This window comes from Bos grunniens, chromosome X, assembly GCF_055505025.1.
Source record: "Bos grunniens cultivar Pamir isolate PY7600 chromosome X, Bosgru_T2T1.0, whole genome shotgun sequence".
NCBI classification, from domain to species: domain Eukaryota; kingdom Metazoa; phylum Chordata; class Mammalia; order Artiodactyla; family Bovidae; genus Bos; species Bos grunniens.
The window spans coordinates 19,310,326-19,324,001 of NC_141194.1; the positions used below are offsets into that span (position 1 = coordinate 19,310,326).

Genomic DNA, 13,676 nt, shown 5'->3' on the forward strand with positions numbered 1-13,676 from the left:
AATCTCTGGGTTGGGAAGATCCCCTGGAGAAGGAAATGGCAATCCACTCCAGTACTATTGCCTGGAAAGTCCCATGTACAGAGGAGCCTGGTAGGCTACAGTCCATGCGGTTGCAAAGAGTCGGACACGACTGAGCGATTTCACTTTCACTTAGCAAAAGTCATTGGTGGTGAAGGTATCATAATTTATGGTGTTCTTCAAGAATCTTCATTTCATTTTAGAGGTAGTTTACTGAATACACATTTCTAGGTTGTGATTCATTATTTTTAAGCACACTTTCTAGTTTTGATCTTGCTAATTAGTAGTCTGCTACCAATCTAATTGTCTTTCTTTTATGGGTAATCATTCCTACTCCTAGGAGGATACCTTTTAATACATTTTTGTCTTTGAAATTCTGCAGGTTCTCTACAATGTGTCTTGGCATGAGTCTGTTTTACTTATTGTGCTTGAGATTCATTGTGTTTCCTGTATATGTGGATTCACATTTTCCATCACTCTGGAAAATTCGCACCCTGATCAGAATCTCAGAAGAAGTAATAGAATCAAGAAAGGCAAATTGGTGATGTGGCTGTTGTTCATATGTTTTCATAGCTTAATATAATTTCACTTTATGAATATATTATCACCTTTTTATTCTATTAGTTAAAACTTTTTACAAGTTCTCATTTCATTTACAAACATTTCCAGTCTCTTCTCAATGGGCTCTTATTGTTTGCAAATGTTTCTTTAAAAAAAAAAAAACATTTCAAACATAATGGTTTTGTATTATGTGCCTTCCAATCTGTGTATCAGTGATTTGGGGAGTCTTAATGTGTGGTGGTTGTTTCTCCTTACTTTCATTCATTTCAGTTTCCTTCTCTATTCTTGGGTGCTATTTGATTGTGAGGCCATCACTTGATACTACTGTGTGGGAGTGCTACCTAAGTTAAGAACATTTTCCCCAAAGAGGATTTGCTTTTGTTGCTGATGACCAATGGCCACCACCAAGCTGAGTCCACTTTTACTTCCCTTTAATGTTGCAGTTTACCCTCCTTTCTTTGTGGGACAAATCGAAAGTGGCATTGACATATATACAACACGGTGTGTAAAATGGATGGCTAGTGGGAAGCTGCTGTATAGCACAGGGACCTCAGCTTGGTGCTCTATGATGAGGGAGGGGATATATGTATACTTATAGCTGATGTGCCCTGGAATAGGAAATAGCAACCCACTCCAGTATTCTTACCTGGAGAACTCTAAGGACAGAGGGGTCCATGGAGGTGCAAAGAGCTGGACATGACTGTGAGCGCGTGCGCGAGCACACACACACACACACACACACACACACACACCTGATTTGCATTGTTGTATGGCAGAAAACAAAACAATATTGTAAAGTGATTATCTTTTAATTAAAAAAAAATAAAATAAAATTTCACCTTAGTACAAAATCATACCTTTAATTTCCCTACTTTGCTTCTGGATCAAAGCTCACAGTATCCATACAGACAGTACTTCTATTCTCATCCATATTCAGGATCCCTCTTTTTCCCAGCTATCCTCCATTTTATACTCCCAGCTCATACTTCAGACCTCTTTTTTGGGTTAGAGGGCTTATTGGGATACTCTCTTGCCTTCTTTAAGTCCACTACTATGCGGTGGATCCATATGTGAATATGCTTTACTCCCTCGGAACACTTAGTCTGCTATAACACTAGAAGCAATGCCATAAAAGAAGAGTTAAATAAAGCCATATGCAGCAACACAGATGGACCTAGAGACTGTCATACTAAGTGAAGTAAGCCAAGCAAAGACAAGTATCATATGATATCACTTGGAATCTAATTTTTAAAAAATGATACAAATGAACTTATTTACAAAAGAGAAACAGACTTACAGATTTCAAAAACAAACTTATGGTTACCAAAGGGGAAAAGTGGGGGGAGGAGGGATAAATTAGGAGTTTGAGGTTAATGTATGCACGCTACTATATTATAAGACAGATAACCAACAAGGACTCTTAATATTCCGTAATAACCTATATAGGTAAAGCATCTGAAAAAAGAATAAATGTGTGTATATGTGTAACTGAATCATTTTGCTGTACACCGGAAAGTAACACAACATTGCAAATCAACTACACTCTAAAATTTTTTTTAAATAAATAAAAAGGAGAGATATATACTGTAAAACTAAGAAACAGAAAAGGTACAATGACCATAGTTTCTCACTCCTTACCTCACTCCTCAGTACCACTTTCACAACACAACTTATTTAAGTGTTTCTGCTCAGAGAATTTATGATGGTAATCTCCATATCTCTAAATAATATCAATATATTTTCTTACCTTTGAAACATGTGGATTTAGTTTATTAATTTTCCCTTTTCTCTTTCCTCCTCTATTTTTTTTTTTTTACTGAGCTTAATTCTCTAATTAGTCACATTTGTAGCATTAAACAGAATATTCCACTAGCTCTTCTTCTAACCTCCATCAGTATCTCCATCCTATTTTTCTGGCCTGGGAAATCCCATGGACAGAGGAGCTTGGCGGGCTACAGTCTATGCAGTCACAAAGAGTTGGACACAACTGAGCTCATGTGCACAAATTCCCTGACTTTGAGGATATGAGCATACTGACCCTTTCTTCCATGTATCCCAGGATCCTCCACTCGTGTTCTAACTAATTTGAATTATGTACTTACTTTTATATTACCAGATTGTTAACATTTAAATTGTTTGCAACCAAAGTCAACATTTCAATAATTGTTTCATAGAATGATTGTAAAACCTCAAAATCAATAAAGAACATTTTCATTTTTGGGACAACATAAATACCTTCAGTACAGGCCAAGTTCTATTTTGAGACTGCATTCCCTTCACCCTGAGCTCAATACTACGATCCTCAAGCCACATGAAGAGGATTGGTTCAAGTGCAAATAAGTATTGTCTTCTATATATATATATATATATATTTTTTTTTTTTTTTAACTCCTGAACATCATAGTACAATTTGTTTCACAGTTACATCATTCATGACTTTTTATATAGTTTTCAGGCTTTCTTTTCCCCTCTGGAGTTTCAAATGGCCTTTGCTTATTTCTTGCATGATTTAACTTTATAATTCCATTCTTTTTTTCCAAGTGCTGAATTACACATTCTAGTCTATCAATTTCTTCCACCACCACCCCCATCCTACTACCTGGAAGCCTTCCTCCTAGAGTCTCTATCGACTAGATCCAAACTGGCTTGGTTGTTCTGCAAGCCTGCCAAACTGCTGTCATGTTGAGATGTCACTTCAGCACTTACTTGAATTGGAGCCATCGTTTCCCAGTTCCCATTGATTCCTTTTGCTTGGTTTACCTCAAAAAAATTGTTTTTTTGGGCAGAGTTCATCCTTGAGATATTCTTTAGAAAAGGTGTGTAAGAGATAAAATTTACAAATCCTTGGATGTTTTCATTCTTTCTTTACATCTATGTTTTTTTCTCACTATAGGAACATGGACTATAATTTTGAAGCAGTTGCTCCATTATCACATAGGATGCATGCTGTGCTGCTCAGTAATCTTAATACTATTCTGATTATTCACATGCCCACTTATGTAACCTTTGTGTTGTTGTTGTTGCTTAGTTGCTATATCATGCTCAACTCTTTCACAACCCCATGGACAGTATCCTTCCAGGCTCCTCTGTCCATTAGATTTCCCAGGCAAGAATACTGGAGTGGGTTGTCATTTCCTTCTCCAGGAGATTTTCCCAACCCAGGGACCGAACCTATGTCCCCTGTATTGGCAGGCAGATTCTTTGCCACTGAGCCACTTGGGAAACCCAGGTAATCTTTATAAGTACCCTTTAAAACTCTCTCCCTTTGGCACACCTTCATGAAGTCATTTTTTGAAATCTCTCAGTTTTTCATGGCCTGCTCTCCCACTTTCTTCACTCTTACCCTTGGATAACTTTTTTCCTTCTTATTTTAGAAAGAAATCTAGAAGGGTATGAGGCAAATATGAATTCCATAGTCTTTCATCTCAAGTCTCCATCACTTATTTTCAATATATTATATTGTCATATTGTATTTACCTTGTCAGGTGCCCAAACTTCTTTTTGGAACAGATAAGGATAAAATATTTATGCAATCATTCAATAACATTCTAAAAGTTGAGGGCAGCTGAAATGTTCCTTAATTCAGACTAATACATTTTTAATTCTATAATCTTGGAAAATATTGGAGTATCGATTCCCTGGGCTAGCTAAGAATAAATGCAGACCCATGGGACTCAGAGTCTAACATCTAACAGTTCAACCTCCAGAGGGATGAATGGGATCAAACAGCTGCAAGCAGGGAAAAATCTTAAAAGCACCAAGGTAACTGTGATGATGGAAAGTGTTGTTGCAGAGAGAGCCAAAAGAATAATTTGGGGTAAATATAGTTGTGAATTATTTTGCCCAAGGCTGCTCTTGGACTGACAGTCAGATCCTGTATTGCCTGAGGCGAATAGATAATTAGCAATGGCCAGAGATACTTGAGCAACAACCTATAGTGAGAAGGAAGGAAGGAACACCCAAAGGAAATAAAAAGGCCCATTAAAAGTTTCTGGTTTATGAAATACAAGTTACATGGCCTGGAATATCTAATTAGCTCCCACAGCGATAGACCTCATTACTTTTCACATAGTGTCTAAAGTCACCATACTTGGCATTCAAAGAATTGTTAAAACGTCCAAGACAGCTGGTTTCACTTCCTACCTTTGGCACCCCGGCAGGCCACCACAGAGAACTGCCAGTTTACATTCTCACAGGAAGCTGTACACCTTGAATCCTTGCATTGTGGAAGTCAATATCAAGTATGGGTGTGAACATGGCCACCAACCACCCCCATTCTGCTTGTTTCAGGGGAGGAAGATCTTTTGCCGAGGTGACGAGTAGTCCTGTGGGAACAGAAAGAATCAGTTGTCCTAGCTTTCTTTCTTTTACCAATTTTTTGAGTACTACGTCATTAGTTTTAGGCTTTGTACAAGGCATTGGGAAGAAAACAGTGGAGACATGGATAGGTCATTAGACCATGCCCTTTGTATACATGTAGTAGCTTAGCTTTTTATGCATCCTTTCCAGAAGAAAGAGAATACCCTAATTTAATAGAACCCATAGCTTCTATCTTTTTAAAACAAGACAGCTGCAAGGCCAGGATAGACATTCCCATATTCCCTTTAGCATAATCAACAGGGTTGTCTTTGCATTTGGTTTATCTTTGAGATAAAGTTTCCCAGAAACTTACAACCCTGGTAAAAGATAGGTCCTTTTATTCTATAGCCCCACTTGGGAAGAAAGGGAGAAAAGAGGTAGAAAGGGCATAGGGAAGAAAAAGTTGCATACACTAAACCAGACACAGCAGATTCAAATTAATTTATTTATCTGGCAAATATTGACTGAAATCTCACTTTGTATCAGTCCCTGTTTTGGCATATGGCTTTAGAAGTTAAAATAGACAAACATTTCTGTCTTCACGGAGCTAGTATTCTAGTTGGGGAAAGGCAGATAATATAAATAAATATAGGCAAAATATGCATTATATAAGACAATGATCAGGATTTAAAAGGAAAACTAAGAGAGACAGGAAGTGCCGAGGAGAGAAAGGTTCAATTTTTTTATATGTGTTCAAGAAAACTGTCAGTGAGAAGATGATATTCAAGAGACATGGGAGGAAGGGAAGCAGTGTATGTAAATAATATAAATAGGTGGCAGTAAAATGTTCTAGGTAGTTTGATAAAAACAAGTGTAAAGGCTCAGAGGCATTTTCAAGGGATGCTGAGTAAGTGTAACTATATTAGAATGAGAGCAGGTGAGAGAAATAGATGATGGGGTCAGATAGGGAATGAAAACCTAGATCATGTAGGGTCTTGTAAGTCCTTTTAAGTACTCATACTCTGAAATAAGCAAGAGCCATTGAATTTGAAGAGCTTCATGATCTATCTGATCTAGGTTTTAAGGGATTATTGTGTAAGGGTGGAAAGTCAAATGCAAATGAACATACTGGAAAGTAGCACCATAAGGACAATAGCAAGAAGACAAACATTTCAACATGAAATGTTTATGCCTTCTCAAGAGAACTGTGAAATTTGACACCATTTACAAATCTTTGATGCCCAGAGAATATTATTCTGGGTTCCTAAGAGATATAAAAATTAATGATAAGTGAGGCCAAAATAGACCATTCAAGTATGACCTAAATCAAATCCCTTACGATTATTCAGTGGAAGTGAGAAATAGATTTAAGGGACTAGATCTAACAGAGTGCCTGATGAACTATGGACGGAGGTTCATGACATTGTACAGGAGACAGGGAGCAAGACCATCCCCAAGAAAAAGAAGTGCAAAAAAGCAAAATGGCTGTCTGAGGAGGCCTTACAAATAGCTATGAAAAGAAGAGAAGTGAAAGGCAAAGGAGAAAAGAAAAGATACACCCATTTGAATGCAGAGTTCCAAAGAATAGCAAGGAGAGATAAGGAAGCCTTCCTCAGGGATCAGTGCAAAGAAATAAAGGAAAACCATAAAATAGGAAAGACTAGAGTTCTCTTCAAGAAAATTAGAGCTACCAAGGGAACATTTCATGCAAACATGGTCACAAGAAAGGACAGAAATGATAGGGACCTAACAGAAGCAGAATATATTAAGAAGAGGTGACAAGAATACATAAAGAACTATACAAAAAAGATCTTCATGACCCAGATAATCATGATGATGTGATCACTGACCTAGAGCCAGACATCCTGCAATGTGAAGTCAAGTGGGCCTTAGGAAGCATCACTATGAAGAACACTAGCACACGTGATGGAATTGCAGTTGAGCTATTTCAAATCCTAAAAGATGATGCTGTGAAAGTGCTGCACTCAATATGCCAGCAAATTTGGAAAACTCAGCAGTGGCCACAGGACTGGAAAAGGTCAGTTTTCATTCCAATCCCAAAGAAAGGCAATGCCAAAGAATGCTCAAACTACTGCACAATTGCACTCATCTCACACGCTAGCAAAGTAATGCTCAAAATTCTCCAAGTCAGGCCTCAACAGTATGTGAACCATGAACTTCCAGATGTTCAAGCTGGTTTTAGAAAAGGCAGAGAAACCAGAGATCAAATTATCAACATCTGTTGGATCATTGATAAAGCAAGAGAGTTCCAGAAAAACATCTATTTCTGCTTTATTGACTATGCCAAAGCCTTTGACTATGTGGATCACAACAAACTATGGAAAAGTCTTCAAGAAATAGGAATGCCAGACCACCTGACCTATCTCCTGAGAAATCTGTATGCAGGTCAGGAAGCAACAGTTAGAACTGGACATGGAACAACAGACTGGTTCCAAATAGGAAAAAGAATATGTCAAGGCTGTATACTGTCACCCTGTTTATTTAACTTATATGCAGAGTACATCATGATAAATGCTGGACTGGATGAATCACAAGCTGGAATCAACATTGCCAGGAGAAATATCAGATATGCAGATGATACCACCCTTATGGCAGAAAGTGAAGAAGAACTGAAGAGACTCTTGATGAAAGTGAAAGAGGAGAGTGAAAAAGTTGACTTAAAGTTCAACATTCAGAATACTAAGATCATGGCATCTGGTCCCATCACTTCATGGAAAATAGATGGGGAAGCAGTAGAAACAGTGGCAGACTTATTTTTCTGTACTCCAAAATCACTGCAGATGATGACTGCAGCCATGAAATTAAAAGATGCTTACTCCTTAGAAGCAAAGTTATGACCAATCTAGACAGCATATTAAAAAGCAGAGACATTACTTTGTCAATGAAGGCCCATCTAGTCAAGGCTATGGTTTTTCCAGTAGTTACGTATGGATGTGAGAGTTGGACTGCAAAGAAAGCTAAGCGCTGAAGAATTGATGCTTTCGAACTGTGGTGTTGGAGAAGACTCTTGGACTGCAAGGAGATCCAACCAGTCCATCCTAAAGGAAATCATTCCTGAATATTCATTGGAAGGAATGATGTTGAAGCTGAAACTCCAATACTTTGGCCATCTGGTGCAAAGAACTGACTCATTTGAAAAGAAAGATTGAAGGCAGGAGGAGAAGGAGATGACAGAGGATGAGATGGTTGAATGGCATCACTGACTCAATGGACATGAGTTTGAGTAAATGCTGGGAGTTGGTGATGGACAGGGAGGCCTGTCATGCTGCAGTCCATGGGGTCGCAAAGAGTCAGAACCGACTGAGTGACTGAACTGAACTGAAGTCAATATGGCTGAACTTGGACCCATGGATAGATAGCCTTTCCAAAAAGCCACGTTAATTTGTACCTCAGACTTAATTTGCTCCTTCAGCATATGATGAAGCACATCTTTAATAGGGTGTGACAACTGACAAGAGAATTAAATTGATGCAAATTAAAACTTTAACAATAACATTATATGAAGCTTAAAATCCTTTGCACTTTTGACACTGAATTTATGCTAGCTGCTAAAAAGCACTAGAATAAAGGGTCCTTACAGAACTACCAGTCAAGGACAATCTATTGTCTTTATAAGAAAAACAATACAGAAACGCTTAGTATCAGTTATAGACTGAGTTGATAAGCTGAGGATGGAAGCATTTTATCTCTTTGATCAAACCATTGGATAAAGTTTAAAATTACAATTCATTACTAGGAAATATAGCAATTCTGACTGAATCAGGAATGAAGCACATATCTGGTTTTTATAGTATCCAAGGAACATATGTATGACTTGCCTTTACCTTGTTATCCATGAAGAAATTAGAATTTATCTCTTTCAAAACAGAACAATAAACAATAACTAGTATTAGGAGCTGAAATGTTACATGTAAGGCAATGTTTCCTTCACCTCCTATTTTATTCCAGTGGTAACAACCCTGCCAGTGCTCAATTTGTTGCCATATTTGAATCAGTATTGCAGTTTGAAATTACTTTTTCATTTTGTTACTAATGTTAAACTTATCACCATGGCTTTCATCAATCTATAGAAAATGCAGGGCCAAGACAGAGGTATCAAGGTACTAATAGGAGAGCTACTATTTTGCCTGAGCTTCACTTTCCTATTGCCAGCTACCAAATGGACACTTCCATGTAGAATTCTCACAAATATATCAACTCAACAGCATATCCCAAAGTGCCCTAGCTTCAGTTAATGGGATTGCCAATCTCAAAGTTAGCATCGCCTTTCTTGACATCACAACAAATAAGCCATTATATTCTGTCAACTTCATCTCAAAAATATCTTTAAAATTCCTACTGGCTTCATAATGACTCATCAAGACAATAGTAATAGCATATATTTACTTCCTTGTCCATATTTCAGAAGTTACTGCTTTTATAGTCACACATTTGATTGTTACTTTGCCTCTCAGAAACTTTGTCTTTGTTTATCACCTTAATAACAGAATCAGTGTCCCTTAATCTTGGGTTCAAAACTCTTTAGAGCTTGACCCTAAAGACTTTTCCATCCTTTATATCTGTCCTTGGTAAACGATACCCAGACACCCTCATTTTTTCCCCACAGTAGTTCTTCAGTCTTCTTTTCCTTACTTATCTCTGAAGCTTGTCTACAAATTCATTTCAGTAAAGGGCCAGATAGTAAATATTTTAGGCTCTGTGGGCCATGTGGTCTCTGTCGCAATTACTCTGCTCTGCTCCTGTGATATGAAAACAGCCAAAGATAATACATAAACAAATTAGCATGGCTGTATCCCAATAAAGCTTTAATTACAAAAGTAGGCACAGGCTAGAATTAGGCCCACGGGTCCTGATTTGCTGGCCAATGACCTAGATCATAGTACAAAGTGACATTGTTTTATCAGGCAAGCATCAAATGAGCTTTCTGTTGCTCACACATCATGAGAAGTTACAAAATCTCTAATACTTTGGAAATGTCAAACATATTTTGGATACATTTACTTTCATTAAAAATAGAAACAAGAAGGCAAGGTAGGGAGGAAAGTACATCCAATATTGTTAGTAACTATGCATCTGAAAATTCCTTTTCCCCAAACTCTACAGAAAGCTATTTCTCAGAAATATTTAACAAAATACATTGCAAGTGAAGAGATTAATTTGCCAATAAACATATTTAAATTAGTTTTGGAATCTAAGACAGTAGTTGTGGTCCCTGAGGTTCTCCGTTACATTTGTGTAGATATCTTTGATTTATAGTTCCTTAAAATTTTCTCTCCTATGCCCTTTTAATTGGTTCACTAGGTTTAAAAGGATTTTAATTTGTATAAACAAATACATTTGCATTGTTTGTATTGCTCTTAATAATCTGTGAATTTCTATAGCCTACACATTATTTGAATTTTACAGTTTAAAAATGATGTGTGGAGAAACAAGGAATCAGAAGAACAGAAACAACTTTGTAAAAGAGGAACAAGTTGGATGACTACCTCATTTCAAGATTAAAGTTAGAGTAGTTAAGACTTGTGGCATTGTTGTAATGTTAGACATAAAAATCAATGGAGAGTACAGAAATAGACTGACACATATATGATAAATTGATTTTTGACAAAGATTCAAAGGTAATTCAATGGGTAATTGATGACATTTTCAACAAATGGAAGAATAGTGTAGGATTAATTGGACATGTGTGAGACAAAAAGAGGAAGCAGGAGGCGAGGGAAGAAAGGAGGGAAGAAGAAGGAAGGAAAGAGAGAGAGAGAGAGACTTGCAGGGTAGCAATGGAGAAACAGACACAGAGAACAGACTTATGGACATGGGGAGGGGGGAGGAGAGGGTGAGATGTATGGAGAGAATAACATGGAAACTTACATCATCATATGGAAAATAGACAGCTAATGCGAATTTGCTGTTATGTCTCACGGAACTCAAACAGGGGCTCTGTATCAACCTAGATGGGTGGGATGGGGAGGGAGATGAGAGGGAGGTTCAAAAGGGAGGGGATATATATATATATATACACTTATGGCTTATTCATATTGAGGTTTGACAGAAAACAACGAAATTCTGTAAAGCAATTATTCTTCAATTAAAAAATTTTTAAAAATCAAAAAAAGAGAAACTTCAGTCATTTTCTCATACATTATTAAAAAAAAAAAAAAAACTTGAAATGGATCGTAGACCTAAATGTAACCCTTCAAAATATGAAGGTTCTATGTGAAAACATAGAAGACATATTTCTGCCTTTGACTTAAGTAAAGATCTGTTATATAAAAAATAAAAAAAATAACAAAATTCTCTGCAAGAATTAAGAGATAGATAGTTTGGAAGAAAATATTTACAAACACCTATCTGACAAAAGATATATCCAGAATATATAAAGACCTGTCAAAACTTAATAATAAGACAATGAATAAACCTGATTAAAAATGTTCAAAAATTTGAATAAACATTTCACTGAAAAAGAGGTATGGGGAAGAAATAAGCACATGCAACATTAGTCACCAGGGAAATGCAAAACACAACCACAATGTGATACCATTACAGCCCTATTAGAATGGCTATAATTAATACAAAAGAAAACCAAAAAAGCCAACAAAACCTCACAAATGCTGAAGGAAATGTGGAGCAAATAGAATTATCTAGATGTGGAGCAACAGGAATTCTCATACTTTGCTAAAATGAACGCAAAATGGTACAACTACTTTAGAAAACAGATTGGCAGTATCTCACTTTTAGGTATTTACCCCGAAAAGTTAAAATGTGTCTACACACAGATTCATATTGAAAAGTTTATAACAGTTTTATCTGTAACCACAAAATGCTGGAAACAATCCCACTGTTGGGCATACACACTGAGGAAACCAGAAGGGAAAGAGACACGTGTACCCCAATGTTCATCGCAGCACTGTTTATAATAGCCAGGACATGGAAGCAGCCTAGATGTCCATCAGCAGATGAATGGATAAGAAAGCTATGGTACATATACACAATGGAGTATTACTCAGCCATTAAAAAGAAAACATTTGAATCAGTTCTAATGAGGTGGATGAAACTGGAGCCTATTATACAGAATGAAGTAAGCCAGAAGGAAAAACACCAATACAGTATAATAACACATACATATGGAATTTAGAAAGATGGTAACAATAACCCTGTGTACGAGACAGCAAAAGAGACACTGATGTATAGAACAGTCTTATGGACTCTATGGGAGAGGGAGAGGGTGGGAAGATTTGGGAGAATGGCACTGAAACATGTAAAATATCATGTATGAAACAAGATGCCAGTCCAGGTTCGATGCACGATACTGGATGCTTGGGGTTAGTGCACTGGGACGACCCAGAGGGATGGTATGGGGAGGGAGGAGGGATGAGGGTTCAGGATGGGGAACACATGTATGCCTGTGGTGGATTCACTTTGATATTTGGCAAAACTAATACAATTATGTAAAGTTTAAAAATAAAATAAAATTTAAAAAAAAGTCTATTTCCAGTTTTTTAAGGAATCTCCACACTGTTCTCCATAGTGGCTGTACTAGTTTGCATTCCCACCAACAGTGTAAGAGGGTTCCCTTTTCTCCACACCCTCTCCAGCATTTATTATTTGTAGACTTTTGGATTGCAGCCATTCTGACTGGTGTGAAATGGTACCTCATAGTGGTTTTGATTTGCATTTCTCTGATAATGAGTGATGTTGAGCATTTTTTCATGTGTTTGTTAGCCATCTGTATCTCTTCTTTGGAGAAATGTCTATTTAGATCTTTGGCCCATTTTTTGATTGGGTCATTTATTTTTCTGGAGTTGAGCTGTAGGAGTTGCTTGTATATTTTTGAGATTAGTTCCAGCAATCCCACTGCTGGGCATACACACTGAGGAAACCAGAAGGGAAAGAGACACATGTACCCCAATGTTCATCGCAGCACTGTTTATAATAGCCAGGACATGGAAGCAACCTAGATGTCCATCAGCAGATGAATGGATAAGAAAGCTATGGTACATATCCACAATGGAGTATTACTCAGCCATTAAAAAGAATACATTTGAATCAGTTCTAATGAGGTGGATGAAACTGGAGCCTATTATACAGAGTGAAGTAAGCCAGAAGGAAAAACACCAATACAGTATACTAACGCATATATATGGAATTTAGAAAGATGGTAACGATAACCCTGTATACGAGACAGCAAAAGAGACACTGACGTATAGAACAGTCTTATGGACTCTATGGGAGAGGGAGAGGGTGGGAAGATTTGGGAGAATGGCATTGAAACATGTAAAATATCATGTATGAAACGAGATGCCAGTCCAGGTTCAATGCACGATACTGGATGCTTGGGGCTGGTGCACTGGGACGACCCAGAGGGATGGTGTGGGGAGGGAGGAGGGAGGGGGGTTCAGGATGGGGAACACATGTATACCCGTGGTGGATTCATTTTGATGTTTGGCAGAACTAATACAATTATGTAAAGTTTGAGAATAGAATAAAATTAATTAAAAAAAAAAAGTCTATCAGTCAGTGAATGGATACATTCATGCAATGGAATGATAGCAATAAAAATACATGAAATACTGATACAGGCAACAACATGGGTGGATGTCAAAAGCATTCCACTCAGTGAAAATACAAAAGGCTATATAACCATGATCCTATTTATATGACATTTTGGTAAAGGTGAAGATATAAGGACAGAAATCAGATCAGTGGTTGCCTCAAGCTGTGGGTGGGAATAGGGAACTGAATATGAAAGAAAAGAACTTCTTGGAGTGATGAAAAGATTC

General features: G+C 37.3%; 1 long non-coding RNA gene across 2 annotated transcripts in view; it reads right to left on the reverse strand.

Annotated features, from left to right (window-relative positions):
- The window catches only part of LOC147339896 (uncharacterized), a 784,113-nt gene that overhangs the window by 135,883 nt on the left and 634,554 nt on the right, over nt 1–13,676 (reverse strand). Inside the window, exon 10 of one of the 2 annotated variants that reach the window (XR_015159683.1) lies at nt 4,723–4,904. This is a non-coding gene — a long non-coding RNA (uncharacterized LOC147339896). Of the gene's footprint in view, nt 1–4,422; nt 4,905–13,676 lie in introns of those variants that run through there. The other variant, XR_015159682.1, reaches the window with a different exon arrangement.